At 37.0% G+C, this 20,754-nt stretch overlaps 1 long non-coding RNA gene across 1 annotated transcript in view; it reads right to left on the bottom strand.

The window, feature by feature from the left end:
* Positions 1-20,347, bottom strand: part of LOC116584377 — a 425,418-nt gene extending 405,071 nt beyond the window's left edge. The window contains exon 1 of the long non-coding RNA XR_004283178.1: positions 19,519-20,347. This is a non-coding gene — a long non-coding RNA (uncharacterized LOC116584377). The remainder of the gene's footprint in view (positions 1-19,518) is intronic.
* Positions 20,348-20,754: the final 407 nt, after the last annotated feature.

The following is a 20,754-nucleotide window of genomic DNA, read 5'->3' as shown; positions in this document are numbered from 1 at the left end:
ATGGAGAATTATACATGTGATTATCTCTAAGACAGAGATACACATACTTTAGAACATATAATCCATAGAACATATAATCCAAACCCACATGAACAATTCTATTTTGTTTTAAAATTGTCAACTGTTGGGTTGGCTGGGTGGCTCAGTCAGTTAAGCATCTGCCTTCAGCTTGGGTCATGATCCCAGCATCCTGGGGATGGAGCCCCGCATCAGGTTCCCTGCTCAGCAGGGAGCCTGCTTCTCCCTCTGTTGCTCTCCCAACTTGTACTTTCTCTCTGTCAAATAAATAAAATCTTTAAAATAAATATAAAATCATCTACCATCATCTGAACTATTGGAAGAAAATAGTGCTGTATTCTACACCAGGAAAATCTAAATGAACAGCAATTGTTTTTGTTAATGCTAATGTCTGAGAAACATGAGTACCAGGGACATCGGATTTATATGGATGAAGGTCAAGGCCATACAAGAGCTATACGAAGTTTGTGGCCTTTCACTGAAGTTTCCTGATGCAGACGCCTAAGACTAATTGGATTGGAAACCAGTCACATTTTACCACCCAGAGGTCAGGAATTTCCTTTTATAACACAAAGTAGTAACCAGTATAACTGAGGTTAAATGGTGCATTTCTGTTACTACTAGCTAAAATTTAAACAGTAATTTGTAATTTATCAAAGCCTAATAGTTAAGAGAGGGAAGAAAATGGAGATATAAAATGACAGGGAATTTATGTAACAATATTTTACACAGTTTAGTGAACAATAGAGACATAAACTTTTGCTGTGGCGAGAAACTCATCTCTAAATAGTATCTATTAATAAGTGTTCCTCTGTTCCAATCTCTCATTTTGAAATTTTATTTTCATTTCATTGTGATCCTACCAGACTGCCTCATTTCCATTCTGGTTGCTTTTCTGGAAATGTTTTTTCTGTAAAATAAAATTGGTAGCACTGTTTCTTACAACACCTAAAAAAGTCCTAATTAGGATACATAGACTCTTGTTGCATACACAATTGCTAACCTCCCTACCAATCCAAACTCCAGGAGGAAAAAGGTTTATTAGCAGTAAATCCCACAAGAATACAATTTAGTATACATAAAATATGCATGTGTTCCATTCTGTTTCAAACTCATATGTGGAAAACTCTTACAGAATCAATAAATGATGCCCAAAAAAGACATTCCCTGATGATATTCAATAGAAAAATTTACTAAATATAGACTGGACCTGAGAAGAAATGAAAGTAGAAATCAAGTATATTACAACAAGTTAATTTTCTTTCTCAAGAAGTAAGAAAATCTAAATATTTGAGTTTCTGACAAGCAGTTTAAACTAATCTAAACTAATTCTTATCTTTGAGAGAGGATTCCAGCCTCCCAAAACTATGACCGGCAAGGTTTCTCCTCAGAAACTAGAAATATAAGATAAGATCAAAGATATGAAAATAATGTCGTGGTTGAAAGGAATTCTCAGGATCCCATCAGTAGAGAAGCCACCAAAGTTCACCCCAAGAGTTCTGGGGCAGGAAACTTGGAAGGAACAAAGAAGAGTAGGAGAGTCAGGACTACTCAAGAAGTAAAAGGGTTTAAAGGCATCATGTGCTCACTTCTGACCCGACTACTCAGCTGTAAACAAAACTGGTATTCTGTGTAATATTATTCAATAAGTCTATTATTATCAAGAGGCATATATGCATATTTTTCTTTATACACTCTGGGTCAATACGACTTACCAATTCATTGATTCTCCTGTTGAGTAGAGAATATGGGGACCTTCTAATATTATAGTGTTACACAACCAAGGAAGCACAATATAGCGTCCCTAATTAAAAAAAAAAAAAAAAAATGCTCTCTGCCAACCCTTATGAGGCCAAGATCATGAAGCTTTCAAAACAAATTTCTCATTCATAAAAATATGAAGAATATTTTCCTCCATAGTTTGTAGGGCTTATCTGCTCCAACCTACAGTCCAGTGGTTTTGTATCTGATAAATAACTGTGGCCAGTCTATGTGGTAGGCTCCATGGACACAATCCTGGAGAAGGGCCAACAGGTAAAAGACTATAGTGATAACTACATTGAAAAATGTATGTGAATATAATCACGTGTTTACACATTCACAGGAGGCAGAGCGTGTCTTAGATGGCACTAGGTCCTGACCCTTCTCCACAGCCAAGTAACAGATACTAAGAATTTTTTGGAAATGTTTTATGAAAAAGATGATTTAACAATATTAAATATATTTTTTCAAAAGGAAATAAAGCAACTTAAATCTTTTCACTGTAACAAAGCATTTACATTTTTGCCTAATACTTTCCAGTTATCTATATAATCTCATTTATAGCATTTACATTTTAGTATACTAAATTTTTATGTGTTTTTTCTTTTTTTTAACATTCTATTTATTTATTTGACAGAGAGACAGAGAGCATAAGCAGGGGGAGTGGAAGGCAGAGGGAGAATCAGCGCCACCCCCTGACCCTCAGTAGAGCAGGGAGCCTGCAATGGGCTGGATCCTAGGACCCCAGGATCACGACTTGAGCCAAATGCAGATACTTAACCAACTGAGTCACCTAGGAGCCCCTGTTTTATCTTTTATATTATAAACATTTTATTATTTATTTAAATTTACATGTTATTTATATTTGTAATAAAACATAGAATGATTTTTATTTCTAAGATTTTTTTTATTTATTTATTTGACAGACAGAGATCACAAGTAGGCAGAGAGGCAGGCAGAGAGAGAGAAAGAGGAGGAAGCAGGCTCCCTGCTGAGCAGAGAGCTCGATACAGGGCTCAATCCCAGGACCCTGGGATCATGACCTGAGCCGAAGGCAGGGGCTTTAATCCACTGAGCCACCAGGCACCCCTGATTTTTATTTCCATGTGTTCTAGACAGTTTAATTCAAAATCCTTCATTATTTATCATTACTAACTGCCAGCCACGTAGCATTTATACCGAACTCAAAACCGCTGCATTATAGCAAAACTGCATTATTTATAATATAAGACCTACATTTCTCCTGTTCTATTAGGTACAGTCTAGTTACGAAAGGAAGATAATCTTGTTACAGAGTGACATCTGTTCAGATGGCCCAAGCACCACAGGGAAGGAGATTTTTCACAGGAACCACTACCATACAATGGTATAGTCATATTTCAAACAATAATAAACTTCTTTCCCAATTTCTGCTTAATACATTTTCTTACCTTTCACCACCACTTCCAGAAAAATACAAAACAATAATGGTGATAGAAGAGATTCTTATATTATTCCGAATCTTTCACAGAAAGATTTTGAATTTTCAAAATTATAATAGGTTAGATTTGTATTCATCCATGCTAATGAATTTTCCTTCTACTGTTTTATTAATGGCTTTTAGTAAGAAATATATTTGTATATTATCAAAAATCATTTGAGTGTCCATTGAAAATCCCTGATAATTTTTGTCCTTAAAATGTTAACTGGATGAAGTAGATTAATAGATGTTCAAAATGAAACTTTCCGTATACTCCTAGAAATAACCCCATTTCTTCATACTGTTATTGTTTTAGTATATCTGCATTTTTCCTGATATAGTTTTCTGAATTTTAGTACTAATATTCATTTGGTAGAAATGTATAATTTATTATCATGTAATTGTTCATAATAGTCTTTTATGTTCCTTGTGTTTCTATAGTGTCATATGTAATGTTGCTTCTCCATTTCTGATTTTATTTGAGCCCTCTCTCTTTTTTCTTGATTAGGGAAATTGATTCCCTATCTTACATCACTCACAAAAATTGATTTGCAATGAATTAAAGATTGAAATGGCAGATCTGAAACCATCTTAGAAGAAGATACCAGGAGAAAGCTCCTTGACATTGGCCTTGGCAACAAAAATTTTTTAAAAAGACAACAATAACACAAAGCAACAAAAGCAAAAATCAACCAGTGGGACAACAGTAAACTAAAAATCATCTGCACTCCAAAAGAAACAATCAATAAAATAAAAAAAGCAACCCATGGAATGGGAGAAAATATTAGCAAACCATCTAACTGATAAGGAGTTAATATCCAAAATAATAAGAACTCACACAACTCAATAAATGAAAGACCAATAATCCAATTTAAATAGGGGCAGAGAACCTGAATAGAGACTTTTCCAAAAAACACATACAAATGGCCAAAAGGTACATGAAAAGGAGCTCAACGTCACTAATCATCAGGGGAATGCATATCAAAATCACGATAAGATATCACCTCACACCTGTTAGGTTGGTTGCTCTCAAAAGGACAAGAGATGATAGCAAGTGCTGGTGAGGATACAGAGAAAGAGAACCAATATGCACTGTTGGTGGGAATGTAAACTAGTACATATGTAAAACAGTAAAACAGTGTGCAATTTTTCAAAACATTAAAAACAGAACTACCATATGATCCAGCAATCCCATCTCTGTGTATATGACTGAAATAACAGAAAACCCTACCTACACCCCTACATTCATAGTAGCATTATTCACAATAGCCAACACACAGAAAGAACTTCAGTGTTCATCAATAGATGAACAGATCAAGAAAATGTATATAGAATGAAACCTTTTTCAGTCATAAAAGAAGGAAATCCTGCCACTTGTAACAACATGGGTATTAAGGGCATTATGCTAAGTGAAATAAGTGAAAGACAGATACTGAACAGTCTCACTTATATGTGGAATCTAAACATCCCAAGGTCATAGAAACAGAAGAAGAATGACGGCTGCCAGGGGTGGGAGAGAACAAGTAAAGGTGGTACAGGGTACAAACTTCCAGTTACAAGACAAGTAGATTCTGGGGATGTAATGTACATCAACGGCAACTACAGTACAGCCTTATACCCATGAAACTGGTTCAGAGAGTAAATCTTAACATTTCTCACCACACGCAAAAAAGGAACTCTATGAGATGAAACATGTGCTAACTAAACTTATTGTAATAATCATCTCATAATATGTATGTGTGTCAGATCCTCACATCATATGCCTTCAACTTCTGCAATGAATTGTATTGATTATATTTCAATAAAGCTAGGGAAACAATGAAAAAAATGTTTTTAAAAATAAAATTTGAAAGTATACATACACAATATAATAGTCTCTATATCATAGAACTGAGATAAAGATTACATAAGTGATTCACTGAAAGTGTTTTTCAAGGGTGCCTGGGTGGCTCAGTGGGTTGAAGCCTCTGTTTTCGGCTCAGGTCATGTCTCAGGGTCCTGGGATTGAGCCCCACATTGGACTCTCTGCTCAGAAGGGAGCTTGCTTCCCCCCACCCCTCTCTGCCTGCCTCTCTGCCTGCTTGTGATCTCTGTCAAATAAATATATAAAATCTTTAAAAATAAATAGTCTTTCAAAAAAGTCAGTTCTCAGTAAGTTTTAGAAATGAATGTCATTATTATTTTCATGATATAGAGACAACATGATTATCCACTTAGCCTATAAAAAAGAACCTCAAAAAATCTACCAGAAGGAGTAAAATACTATGTTTGTTGGATAGAAAATCAACATGTAAAAATCCATATTCAGCACCAACAAAATTTTAGAGGGTGTATCTTTTTAATTATTCACACTTACCAAAAACAGAAACAAAAACAAAAACAAAACAGTCATCCTGGAAATAAGTCTCAAAAAGGTTGAGGGAGATCTTTAGAGAAAAAAAAGTTTATAATATCATCAAAGCACACAGAAGCTGAACCAGATAAATAGAGATGTATAACATATATACGGACAGAAAGGTTTTACCACAAAAATGACAGTCCTCTCAATTAAACTATAATATCAGTGCACTTCCAACCCCAACCGGGGGTATGTCAGAAGCTTAAAGAAGAGATGTATCACATCCAAAGGACTCAGTACACAGATGTGATGATGTTTAAAAGAAGGTTGTTCTCTCTCCCTTCGTTTCCACAACCACCACCACCTCCCAGACCTGATAGAAGGGAAGGAATGGAGTCAGAGAAATCCAGATGGGACTGGAGCCTTGTACTACAGGAGTTGTGCACATAGAAGTATGCTTCTACCTCCGCATCTGCTACAGGCCAGTGAGTTAGGCAGAGGAACAAATTCCCTTAGCTCTCTCTCTCTTCCCAGTCTCCTGCTGCTGTCTCCCATTGGTTAAATCCATTCAGAAGTCAAAGAAGCCAAAGAAATACAAAGGATATAGATCCATGGAGAACTGGTCTAAAGAAACAAGTGAAGAATATCCATCACATAGAACGTTTTATGGAATTTAACAGGCAGACTCTAAAATAATATGGAAAAGTTTATGAAAACAGCCGAGACAATTTAGAGAAATAAGGAGTAGAATTCTTCCTGACAAAATAAAGACAGCTTATAATGTTAAAAGGATTAAAGAATTAAGGATTGAATTGGCACAGAATTAGATGAACCAGTAGAACAGAATACTGAATCCAGAACAGATTTAAATATATAATACTTACATATGCCAGACTTAGTCTTACAAATGAATGGAAAAATTAAAGTAGGAGAATGGGCTAGGCACAGGATGGAGGTCAGGGTTGGGGTCATCTGTACTTCAGAACAACTACAAAAAATACCAACTATGCCAGAGACCTTTGAAACATTAATGCTTGCACAGGAAATTGGATGATATCTTTAAAATCTCTAAGAAAAAACTCCTCAAATAAGTAAAACCAAATTCATAAAGGAAATAACTGATGAAACTGAGAGTAATAAAATTTCAAAATCTCTATATAATATATGATATAATAAAATTTTTAAAGAGGACAGTTAGCAAGAAAATACCTTCATTGAACATAAATGATAAAAAGTACTTAAAATGTACAAACAATTCTTAAAATTGTACTTTAGAAACCCAACAGGGGAAGAAAGAACAAAGTATTTAAAAGGCAATTTGCAAAAGAAAAGATTTAAATGTTCCTCATAAAATATTAAAAATGCTCTGGTGTTCCTAGGTGACTCAGTTGGTTACACTCTTAGTTTTGGCTCAGGTCATGATCTCAGGATCATGATATTAAGCCCTTTGTCGAGCTCTGCAATCAGCACAGGAATCTGCTTGAGATTCTCTCTCCCTTTCTGCCTCTGCCCCTGCTCGCACATACGGACGTGCTCTCTCTCTCTCTCAAATAAATAAATAAAATCTTTAAAATATATATATAAAAATGCTCAATAGCACTAACTCGGTAAAAGAAAACAAAACACCAGTGAAGTATTTAAACTTAGATATGCAAAAAATAAGAAGTCTGATAAGACTTCATATATTGCTGAAGGACAGGTAAACTGGTAGAGAATGCAGAGAAAATGCAGAGAATCTCACAAACTGTAAGGATAGACAGGTCTATAAAGATCTGCTGAAAACAGAAATACTGTACCCTCTGCACACCATCACCACATTTTCACAATTTTACTACATAGTTAAGAATCTACAACTAAGATAAAAAATTACGTTTATGTTCATGAAGGTTGTGAAAGTGATGTAACGTTATAATTATCATCTGAAGCTTTCTTCTTCACCCAAATTTTAAAGATTGATCTACGTTGACACTTGGAAATTTTAGTTCATTTTAACATCTATATAGTATTCAATTGCTTCAAGATACCATAATTAATAATTTTTAGAATTTTTACATTAATACAAATGACATTCTTATAAATTCATGTCTCTTTATGCTCACACACAAGTTTTTCTAGAAGTAAAATTACAGAATAACCTCAGAAATGTAATACCGTACAGTTGGTACATACACTGACATGAAAAAAGATATCTAAGAGACATATAAGAAGACAAGGCACAACACAATGCATATTTATTAAAATGTATGTGTTCTTATCTATCTGAGCATAAATATATGATATATATGAGAATGAAATGTCTATATTTTAAATACATCTCTTTTTGAGTTGAGAGGGAATTGAAGGAGGACTTTTATTTTCCACTTTTAATACTTCTATTTTGTTTAAATTTTTTACAACAGATATGCTTTATATGTAGTTTTACAGCTACAAAAATATTGAAAAATCAACACTTATTTTTTTTATTTTGCATTGTGTTTATTGTCCTACTATGGTCTAATAAAAATACCTTGTGATATCAGATGGAATGTTTATAGTGTATATGCTTCACAAACTAAAAATTAAGCAATTAACTTATCCTTCAAATAAAGTTTCCTTCCTATTACTACTATCAAAGTGAAATGCTCTCATTATTGAAAACTCTAAAAAGAAAGAAAGAAAGAATGCTTAGCAAAATAAGTCAATCGGAGAAACACAACTATCATATAATCTCCCTGATTTGAGGACATGGAGATGCAATGTGGGGGGTTTAGAGGGTAGGAAAAGAATAAGTGAAACAAGATGGTGTCGGGAGGGAGACAAACCATAAGAGATTCTTAATCTCACAAAACAAACTGAGGGTTGCTGGGGAGAGCGGGGAGAAGTTATGGACATTGGGGAAGGTATGTGCTATGGTGAGTGCTATGAAGTGTGTAAACCTGGTGATCCACAGACTTGTACCCCTGGGGCTAATAACAGATTATATGTTAATTTAAAAAAAAAAAGAAAAGAAAGAAAGAAAGAAAGAGGAGAAAAATAGAAGCACTTGCTGAATAATGATGTCAATTACTAATACTATTCACTATTCCTTTGTTTATCTCTGTGGTTGCTGTTGCCAAATTTATTTTTCTCACACAACTAAATCTTCAAATTCTACCCATGCCTAAAAAGTACCAAGACAACTCAAAACTTTAAAGGTATTTAAAATATATCTTATTTTTTTTTAAAAGTCTATATATACCTGGTAGTTTAAAGGACCTATGTTAACTTTAATAACGGTATGAACCACTTACATTAAATGCTTACTTATTTATTTCCTGTTTATTAGGAAATTTGCTTACTACCTTTAATCCTCATGACAACCTTAGTAGGAAGGTACTATCATACATGTATTGCAGAAAGGAAACCAACATTCAAACACATTAAGCAATTTGAACAGTATCACCTCACAAGTAAACAGAAATTATTTCAAAACAGCTCTTTGTGGCTTAGAGTCAGCTTTTTCCGATGACCATTGTCTCCCACTTCTCTAATAGGGAAACTAAGCTTTTCTGTTTAAAATAAGTTTTCAGGGGCACCTGGGTGGCTCAGTGGATTGAGCCGCTGCCTTCGGCTCAAGTCATGATCTCAGTGTCCTGAGATGGAGCCCCGCATCGGGCTCTCTGCTCAGCAGGGAACCTGCTTCCCCCTCTGTCTCTGCCTGCCTCTCTGCCTACTTGTGATCTCTCTCTCTGTCAAATAAAATAAATAAAATTTAAAAAAAAATAAGTTTTCAAATTTTCTTTATATAACAGATATTTCCCTAAGTAAAATATAATAATTTTTCTCTTGTTAAGGAAGAATATAAAAACATTTACTTTCTAAAAGCAGAGACAACCCTCCCCCCCAGAAGCCACATGATGAAATGCACATGACCAGATTCATACCACATCTGCTAAGTGAGTAGAGCCCATGATGGACTAAAGGGCTTGTGAGTTCAGAGTCTGTAATCGACAAAACTGTTACCAACATTTAAAAAAGAGAAAGAGAGGCAAGAATACAGGTTACTCTTTGCTCTTCATGAAAACACATAAAAGTAAAACTTTGTAATTTTAAATTGTTCTTTTAGTTATTTATTAGAACAAGTTAGTGATAATACCTTATTTAAAACAATCTATTTAAAACAAAAATTAATTCCAACTTAAAAATGGACAGAGGACCTGAATAGACATTTTTCCAAAGAACACATACAGTTATCCAACAGGTATAAGAAAACATGCTCAACATCATTAATTATCAGGAAAATGCAAATTATACCCACAACGATATATTACCTTTTGCCTGTCAGAATGGCTAGACTCGGAAAGATAAGAAAAAATGGGGATGTAGATAGAAAGGAAACCTCATGCACTGTTAGTGGGAATGTATATAAGTGAAGCTACTGAGGAAAATAGTACGAATGTTCCTCAAGAAATTAAAAATAGAATTACCATATGATCCACTATTTGGTACTTACCTAAAGAAACAAAGACACTAATTCAAAGATATATGCATCCCTTTGTTTATTGCAATTATTTATAATACTCAAGATACGGAGGCAACCCAAGTGTCCACAGACAGGTGAATGGATAAAGAAAACGTGGTAAACACACACACACACACACACACACACAGAAATATTACTCAACCATAAAAAAGAATGAGATCTTGCCATTTGCAAAAATATGCATGAACCTAGAAAGTATTATGCCAAGTGAAATAAGTCAGATAAAGAAAGACAAATACCATATGATTTTACTTATATGTGGAATCTAAAACAAAACAAACAAATAAAAAAATGGAAACAGACCCATAAATACAAAGAACAAATAAATATAGAAGGGAAGGGGTTGGGGAATGGGCAAAATGAGTGAAGGGGAAGGGGAGATATAGGCCTCCAGTCACAGAATGAACAAGTCACAGGAATAAAAGGCACAGCATAAAGAGTATGGTCAATGGTACTGAAATAACACTGTATGGTGACAGATGGTAGCTACACTTGGGGTGAGCCCAGCATAATGAATACATAGTTGTCCAATCACTGTGTTGTCATTTAAAACTAATATAACACCGTGTGTCAACTACACTTCAATGAAAAAAAGAAATCCTAGATCCCAGTAAGACTTGTATCTCATACCATTGAGTGGTGAATTATTCAAAGAAATTCTCCAACTAGGTATGTCTCCATTGAGTATAACTTAGCATGAAATAGAACATTTCTTTCACATCATTTTTCCCTGTATGTAATTCTATCATGAAAGATATATAGATACATGCAGAAATGTATTTAAAAAATAACCAACATCCACAAGAGAACTATTCAGATTTAACAGAAGGTATCACTTTGAAGTTTTGCTTCAGATATTCACTTTTTTCATTCAAGAAGTATTTATTTAGTTTTTTGTAAAAACATAATACTTATTAGAAATTATCTGGAAAATAAGGAAAAGTTGGATAAAAAACTAACTGTAGTCCTATGACCACCATCAACATTTTGAAATATTTCCTTTGATTGTTTAAAGAAAAACAGATTGAGTTACTGGGTACGGGGTGGTGGCAAAATTTTTACACCTTTTGCATCATTTTTAACAATTTCTACAAGGTGATAATTATGGTCCATCCTCATAACAGAAGTCCACAGAAATAGTGTCTATTACCATTGCTTTTAAGATGGGTTTCTTGAGTCTACAAAACCTAAGGGAGCAGATATTTCTCTGATTTTTTTCTTTTTTCCAGAGTCCAAGGGTGGTTATCCTCAACCAGGAATGTAAGGCACAAATCAAGAAGTCCCAGACTTTACCTTTTATACTTGTTATTCAATATCTCAATAATCTGCTCAATTAATTGCCCCCACTTCTGTCTAATTCCCTCTTATTGTACATAGTACAAATCTTACTTTCATGTAGTCATTACTGAGTACTTGTTTCTCCATTTACTTATTAAATATTTTTAAAATAATAGATACAGGATTAAGAGATTTCCTAAAAGATTAAGTTTAAAAGTGACCAATAAAAATAAACCAAGGTATTTCATTAAAAAGGGAGGATTGCTGGCAAGAGCTATTAAATATATTATGCTAAATCTTAAAGGGCCATTTCACACTGTGCCTGGAATATAACTTTGGGTTCCATTAAGGCAAAATTGCTAAGAAATATCAAAGGAAATATAGCTCTAAGTGGAACATAATTTGTCTCTAGGTTTTTGAATTTCAAATTTGGGAGAAATTAGCAGAACCAGAATACAAACTTGTGTGGTACTTAGGCAATTTAACTTTATTAAAATTTAAGTACAAGAACTCATCTGGGACTGAGTAATTAAATGTGTCTCTGCACCATGTTTCGGTGGCATCCATGGAGACTCTTTTCTGCATTAAACTATTAAAATCAACCCTGCCTCAAATTTTAGTTGAAATACTTTTAAAAGAGAAAAGTCTACCTACAATTCTACCTACCTAAAAATTAACAGATAACTAATAAAAATATATACATTTTGCAACAATGTAAAACTACTTAGATATAAAGAGTTTTAAAAGCTTTTTATGCAGTTCTTAAGGTATCATCAAGAGGTAGGACAAATAAATTGAGTAATAAATGAATAAATACCTCACCCCTTTTCTTTCAATGCTGTTTATTTATAAATGCACTAATTTAAAATTATCCATCCCATAATTCTCACTTTTTAATTTTTTTTAATTTGTCCCAGAGAGAGATAGTGAAAGAGAGAACACAAGCAGAGGGAGCAGGAGAGGGAGAGGCAGACTCCCCACAGAGCAGGGAGCCCTATGCAGGGCTCCATCCCAGAATCCTGGGATCATGACCGGAACCAAAAGGCAGATGCTTAACGACTGAGCCACCCAGCTGCCCCATTCTCACTTTAATTTTTTTTTTTTTAAGATGTATTTATTTGTCAGAAAGAGAGGAAGAGAGCACAAGCAGGGAGAGTGGCCGATAAGGGGAGAACCCCGCTCTGCACTGAGCAAGGAGTCTGAGGCAGTACTCAATCCCAGGACCCTGGGATCATGACCTGAACCAAAGGTAGTTGTAATTTTATTATTCTCCCCAGAGCCTTCATGTATTGGCTTTTTGCTCAAGCATCATCCGGTTTATTCACGAAGCCCCTCCTTACTCTCGTCATCAACAAGCACACACACACACAATCACAATCACACATGCATACACACTTCATTCTTCAATACTCAAAACGTTTTGTGACAGTCCCTCCTACTTGGCACATCTCCTTCCTTTGGGCTGTCTGTAACTCCTCAAAACGGCCAAGCTTCCCAACAATAGGGCTTGAGCACACTTCATTTGTGCCTCTGTTAGAAAACTCTTCCCTTCTCTCTCCATCTAATTAACTCGTTTTCATCCTTTCGATCGATGTCAGCTCAAGTGTCACCTTCTCAAGGAGGCTTGCCCAGATCTCCCTAGCTCAGTCAAACTCTTGTAACAGGCTTTCTCGAAGCTGTGTTCTTGTCCTTCAAGGCATTCACTGTGGCATGTGTGCATTTATTTGTGTGGTTACTTAATTAATTACACAGAAATAAAAATTTCCAAAAAGGCAGTAATCATGACACATTGCGTTACTCACTATACCACCAGAACCTAGTCAGGGAATACAGATTAACGGGAAGTAAAAAGGCAGCAAAGGAGGGAAATTGATTAGGTCAACAGATGACCTCATAGTTAGCAAAAGAATTCTTTAACTGGCCTCGTTTGGTGACCTGAAAGATGATGAATTTGTAAATAAAATACCTTTGAGAAATACACTGTTTTAGCTTTTTCCTTACCATTTCTCTCACTGTAAATGGATGTGGCTCATGATTCTGTTTCTTTCTTGTTTTGTTTTGTGGGGTTTTTTTTTTCATTTTCCTCTATAGAAAAAAAAATAATAATTTACCATATATCTTAGCCCAAGTTCCCTTGAACAGCAGAATGTGAAATAAAAAGTCATGTGCAAATAGCAGATGGTGATCCCAGAACAAAAGAATGAAGCACCAGGCAAAGTGAAATAGAGAATAAAAGCCAATACACATGTATGGAGTTGGGTCATCACCATGGCCAAGCAAGGTTTCACTCAACCCTGACCCTGAGAGGAATCACAGATAGCCTCTCTCCCTCAGAACTGCCTGCCCAGTGCCACTGATTGAGGGGCTTTCTAAGTGGTACTAGCTCCTCCCCACTTCTAGGCTGCACTTTTAGGGACAGAGGGAGAAATAGGACGTACCGGTAAAATCACAGAGCAGAAGTTAAAAGACACTCAGCATTAGTTCAAAGTGGGAAGAAGTCAAAACAACAGGGAGGCACAGCCTATCTACAATGTTTGCCATGGTCACAGACAGTGTTGGAAGTGAGTCTGAAAGGATATACGGCAGGGCCCAAGAGGCGTATGATATGCCTTATAAGAATCAAAGCATTGCTCAGCAGAGTATTGGTATCAGATAATGAGCAAGCAACACCATAGTACCTAATTTTTCACTCCCATTGAGCTTCAGTGAATTCCCTAATATACCTTAGGACACTGAAGGGAAGGAAGGTATGCAAAGAATTTGTTCCAAAGGATGCCTGGGTGGCTCAGTTGGTTAAGCAGCTGCCTTCAGCTAAGGTCATGATCCCAGGTTCATGGGATCGAGTCTCAGATAGGTCTCCTTGCTCACCAGGAGCCTACTTCTCCCTCTGCCTCTGCCTGCCACTCCGCCTGCTTCTGTTTTCTCTATCTCTGACAAAAAAAACCAAAAAACAAAAAACAAAACAAAACAAAACAAAAACACCATTCCAGGCATTCTCAACAACTTGGTTGTATGTCAAAAACTCAGTGGTTTCTAATATGTCACCTGGAATATATAATTACTTAAAAATAACATTATATATTTTAGTTCACTTTGAATATCTATTCATCACTAGACAGATGTGACAAAAAATTCTAGGTCAATCCACAGAAGTGTAGTTAATAGGTCATACTTGAAATATATTGTTAAGGACATTATTTCTAAAACCACTAACCACGATTTGAGACATTTCTTCTGGAAGAAACATATTCTTGGTATTGGGATATTCATCCATATAGAATATCCATACATCATTAAGAAAAGATGGTGATACACTATAATTTGTTGACTCTATTATATGCAAATGGCAAGATATCAGTCTGTGTCAGTTGCTAATCTGAGTAACAATTTGAAAAAAAAAGCTGTTTCTCAGAAGAGGGAAGCCCCAGACTTCCACATTATCCACTGTCTATATGTGGAATTTATTTGTAAGTTAGGGTGATTCATAGATCAGAGGTACCTATTTTCAGAAAAAAAAAGTGGGTTTTTATATACACATCGGTGCGGGTGTGTATTTTTTTTGTGTGTAGCACTCTTAAGAGAAAGAAAAGTTTTGCCAATGTGTTATATTGTTACCATGAATTTGAATTTACTAGTTTTAAGATGTTAGATGGAAGAAGCATCCAAGAGGTGAGCTGAATTTTGATGGTGTCTTTTCCCCTAGGACAAGGAGTAGGGACATTTGTCAATCTAGACACACACCAAGAGGCTGAAAATATGGGCTTTGCCTGGGCAGGGACTGTGGATATAGGATAGGGAATCCAGCAAAAATTCTGGCAGTCTTGTGGGACTGGAGATTTAAAAAAAAAAAAAAGAAAAGAACAGGAGGGATTGAGATCTGAGGGAGAAGTAACTGATGAAGCACCAAGCAGACACAGGCATGGTTTTACCCTCAAGACCTTTGCTGACATATGAAGCTGCACGTAGGATGCTAGGAAGAAAGCTTCTGAAAAGAAGAGAGGGAATCTCAGAGGTGTCGCCCTGCATTGTGTTTAGTACCTGTGAATGCACCAGTGGGTGGCCTAAATATCTATGCTTGGCAGCTGGGTTCCCTGGCAAGGGATGCAGATTATTAGTACTTGAGTCAGTTCAGTCACTGATTGGATTACAAGGATTGGCCACCTCTCCGTTTCCTTTGCCTTGCAGAAGGAAAGCTGACAATTCTTTGGGCTTGGATAAATCATCTATAGCGTCTAGAATTTTTATACACCATTACTAAAACCACGACTAAAGAGAGACACTGAAAAAAAAGCTCACAGTAATCCAGTTATTGGCATTTATAAAACTTTAAAATAATTTAATTGTTTATTAAATTAGTAAGTAACCACACAATTATTTATTAAATTAATTAATAAAATAATTTTAATTAGTATGTCCAAAGTAATAGAGGAAATGGTGGAGAAATACACCAATTGGTATCTATAGAAAAGAATGAAATATACATTTGAAAACCAAAAAAATACAAAAACAAGAATAATAATCCATAGAAGAGCTCAACAGCATAACTATAGTGACAAAGAGAAGGCTAGTAAATTGGAAGAAAAGGTCAAAGGAAAATATCCAAACAAGCATAGAAAGAAAGAAAGGGTAGAAAATAGTGAAACAAGTATAAGAACAAGTTGGGCACAGTGAAACCACATATTAAACTTATAATTGAGATCTCAGAAAAAAAGAAAAGAAACAGAGTGGAGTAGAGCTCTAGGTCAAGAATTCACCAACGAATTTCATCTGATGAAACACATCAATCCACAAATGCAGGAAGTGCTGCGAACTCTAAGGAGGATAAATAAAAAGAAAACCATATCTAGGAACATCATACTAAAACTGAGGGAAACAAAGGCAAATGAAAAATATTAAAATCAGCCAGAGACAAAAACACATGATCTTCAAAACAAGAAGACTGACAGGTTGGATGGAAGCCCCAGTCAAGAATAGCTAGTTCAAGTGGTGAAAAAAAAGAATGGCCACACAAAAAATTTATACCTAGTTTCCATAGTCTTGAAAAATAAAGGCTGTACAAAAATATATTCAGGCACAAAAAATTAGAGAATTTGTTGCCAGCAAACTTGCAAATTAAAAAGACATACAGCAGCCTATTTAACAATTTTTATGACAAATTGTAATAAATGAATTGTCAAGAATGCCACTAATTAAAAATACTAGATGTTTAAAATAGAAATCAGCTCATTTACTGAGTGTACCATACCCTGTGAGAAATGGAAGGCAGATATTATCATCCTTATTTTATGGAGAAGGAAACTAATGTTCAAAACACTCAGAAGCCTTCCTCAGTTACAAGACAAAGTCAAAACTAGAACTTATATTTCTGACCCAGTGTTCACCATTCTGACATGGGGAAGTAGAAAATACATGATGGGGTGCCTGACTGGCTCAGTCAATAAAGCATGTGACTCTTGATCTCAGAGTTGTAAGTTCAAGCCCCACCTTGGACGTTGAGGCTACTTAAAAATAAAATCTATTAAAAAAGGTAATAATCATATCATAGAGGTCCATTAAGTTGTGTTTTCAATATATAATAAAGGGATAATTTTGACTTCTGGAGATTTTGTCTCAAATTTTCTTTGTTTTTACAAACTCCATTAATGATGCTATTTTAACCCAAAGAGTAAGATATTATCACACTCCTGATTATTTTCTACTGTTTCATAGCTGTTGACTTTCACTCTTAAATGGCAGAAGAAGCTGAGACACCAAAACGTTTCCATCAAAAAGAATTTACTGACCAATTTCCATACTGAAGGCTTCCACAAAAGTTAACACCACAATGTTTTGTGATCCATAAAACACCCTAGAACTTGAACTTGAAGTTGAAAACTAGAACTTGAAAAACAGCATGGAAAAGCCCATAAAACAATCTCTGGCTGAGTTCAAGATATAATTTTGCCTCAAGGAAAGCAGAGAGATTCACTGTAGTACAGATATCCCATAGTATCTGTTCAAATCAAACAACTGGAACAGCGAAAACAAGAGGCCATCTAATATACACTAGTCCTCCTACATACTATTTTCTTAGAAATCCCCCAGTATTCTGACACCATGCTCTTTTCTATGACCTTGAAACATCATTATTGCCTACTCTGGGCAATATACTATAGTTTCGCTTGTGTCTTACAATGCAACTTCTTCTCATCTTTCCCAATTAAGCAACTTTGTATAACAAAATAGCCAAAATATTTGTGTATACCTTAAAGAACATCATGATAATATTCTCTAATACAAGGATATTATATTGTTTCATGTTTTTAAAAATAATACTATACATATATATTTATAAGATGCTTACATTTTTCTGAACACCTTCCTCACATATTCTAGTGTATGTGTAGTGAAGTCCGAGATCATTTTTACCTTCTTGGATAAATATTTTTGAAACAAAATCTCTCAAACATAACACATAACCTGTTATCTTTAATGTAGATTTTTTACTTACCACATAAAGGGAGTAAAACACTCTATTGTTAAGGGAAATATCATTTGCCAAAAACCATTAACCAAATACCATATGTCTTATGCTTATGATTGCTCACTGACTGTCTGATTGGATTATATGTATTCTATACAAATGTATATTTTTATGTTAGGTACACACCCCCCCCCCACCTAAGCATATCAGCAGCCTGTATGTTCACTGGGCTAGTTTCAAAGAGAGATTTTTGTCACTATGATATCTAAGAAAAGCAGACAACATGAGCAACAGGTTTAAGAACCTTCATGTAAAGCTCCTTAACTTTTACTATAAAGACATGAGTACAGCAAAGTTAAACAATAAAACTTTTGAATAAAAGTGCAGGTAAAGCACTTTGTGATAAAAAGTCAGGAAACAAATAATGAAATAAAAATTATTTCTGAACCATGGAGAAAATGTTGCTGCTAACCCCAAAAGTGCTGGATGGAAGTAAGCTCCTATCACTGGTCTCTCAACAAAAAGTAACACAATCAAAAATGTAATTAAGCACTTCCCAGGAGAGACAAGTGCACAAAGCCCACACAGTGAGCTTTCCCAAAGGCAAAACTGATATGACATCCTCTTAGTCCCAGCATTTATATTTAGTAAAATCTCCCTCCATCATTTCACCCAGGTAGTTAGTTCCTTTTTCACTTTCACCACATTTTTAAATTCCAATAATTTCCTATCATGTCTGATCTAAAAAGACTTCAACCTTTATCAGAAGATCAATCACTGGTCAAGAAAATTTACTTTTATACTTCAACATTTAAAAAGATCACCTGGCTTTAAATAAAAAGAAGCAGTCTAAAGGAAAAGCAGTAAGCCTTTTTTAAGAAAAAGAAAATAAAATTACTATTTGAATTATAACTGAGGTTGTTACTTTCTTCCATCCTAGCATTATGTTAGCTGCTGGAACATCAAACTTGTATACAAGAATCTCCTTTGTATTCAGGGATAATTTATTATACACTAAATCCATGAATATAAAACAGCTCTTAAATTTTTAAATATCTTAGATTGCAGTGAATGAAATTTCAGAAGTAACTGAACCCCAAAGCAACAAACTTTCATTCCTCTACCTTTTTAACAAAATGTTTCTTTTGGAAATAAATTGACATTAAAATCAAATATTCCAATAGGTATAACCACTTTGTGATCTGAAAATTGGACTGTTCCCCAAACAGGAGATATTCATTGATAAAACGTGTGTCAAACCCTCAGGTAGGGAGGAGGCGTGGGTATTGCTATGTTGGCTTTCCAGCCCTTAAACCCAGCACAACTCAAAACTGAGACAGACACCTGACCAGGTTCCCAATCGTTTCTCTTTAATCCCTCAAAGCTCTGTAATAGAGCTCAAACGCATTTACCAAGAAAACATGTTCAGAAACTACTGAATAACAAAAGGGATTGCCAGGAAGACGTGGATCTCCCTAACTATACTGAACCTGCCTCTAACTCCATCCACCTGCCACAAATAATCCTCAAGCGCTTCAGAAACCGGGAAAAAAAGAAAGCCAGCGTGGCTCTCCCTAAGTTTGCTCTTTGACTTACACCACTTGGGGACAGAACTTGGGCGTCTTTCAGCCTCAAATGGTCACTACACTTCCAGGAGCTTAAAGAAGCTCGCCCTGCACCTGGATAACTGCGACACTCACCGTGGGCGCAGGACACTTCTGGTGTCTTAAGTCCCAGCTCTCAGTCCCGCCTGCAGCTGGAACACAATGGCATCCCTCGCCCTGGCGGACGGATGCCGGCGACCCGAATCCGACTCGACAGTTGCGGAGAGCCTGAGGCAGTTTTGAGCGCATTAGCGCTACACCCAAGACAAAGGCTGCCCTCGGTGGTCCTTGGCGCCCGCCCTCCTCAAGCCCACACGGGCGACTCGGGAGCCTGTCAAGTGGCGGTCCTTGATTCCGCGCTTTCCGAGGGGTGCGGTTCGCTGACTAGTAAGAAGCTGGTGTAAACAGCGCGCCGCGCACTGGGGAGCCCCCAGAAAAGGCTAGCGCGCGGGGCGGGCGAGGGCGGGCCAGCGGAGGTAACTACCCCCAAGCAGCCGGCTGGAACAGCCTCCGCTCACCCGAGCGGCGCCCGCCGGCGAGCTCGCCGCCGGGGGGTTGGGTCCCAGCACCCGCCGAGAACCCCAGCCGGGATCCTCGGCTCCTCCGGGGACCCACCGGGCAAAGGCACCTGCTGCCCGTGCTCCGAGAATGGTACTGTGCCAAGCCCCGCTCGGAGTCAGGGACACAGACGCCCGGGACGGCGAGCCGAGGAGGGTGCGGGCTCGCAGCGAGGCTGATTGAATGATCTTTGCAATCACTCACCGGCGGAGGGCGAAGTCGCTCAGGCGGCGGCCCGGCGGAGCGCAACGAGCATCCCGCGGCGCAGGCATCCTCCCATCCTTTGTCAGTAGCGGGCGGAGCGCTCCTCCCCAGCTTGCGGACGTACACCCGGCTCGAGCTCGGCTTCCCAGCCCTCTCCCCTCCTCTCCTCCCCCTCCCCTTCTCCGTCCCCCTCTCGGAGCCCGCACTCACTCGGCTCCCATGATGTCATCCGGTGGAAATCTGCCATGCTCAAAGACTAGAATAATCCAGCGCTCACGCGGGGAACGCGGCGCGGGCGGAGGCGGCAGCAGAGCCTCTCCGTGTACCCACAACCCGCCTGCCCAGTATAGCTGGAGTCCAGGCCAGGACCAGGAGGGGTCTGCAGAAAGGTGGCTCCGAGCGGGGTGGGCGTGGTGGGGATAAAGCCCCAGGACGAAAAGTGCAGTCTCCGCTGCAAAGATTCCTAACTCAGTGTTCAGACTGACAGCAAATGCCAAGGGTAAAGAGAAAGTTTTTTGTTTTTTTTGTTTGTTTGGGTGTTTTGTTTTGTTTTGTTTTTGGCTTCTCAGC

Source organism: Mustela erminea, chromosome 2 (genome assembly GCF_009829155.1).
Source record: "Mustela erminea isolate mMusErm1 chromosome 2, mMusErm1.Pri, whole genome shotgun sequence".
NCBI classification, from domain to species: Eukaryota; Metazoa; Chordata; class Mammalia; order Carnivora; family Mustelidae; genus Mustela; species Mustela erminea.
Note: the sequence above shows the minus strand (reverse complement) of the source record. Positions and strands in the feature narration are given on the sequence as shown.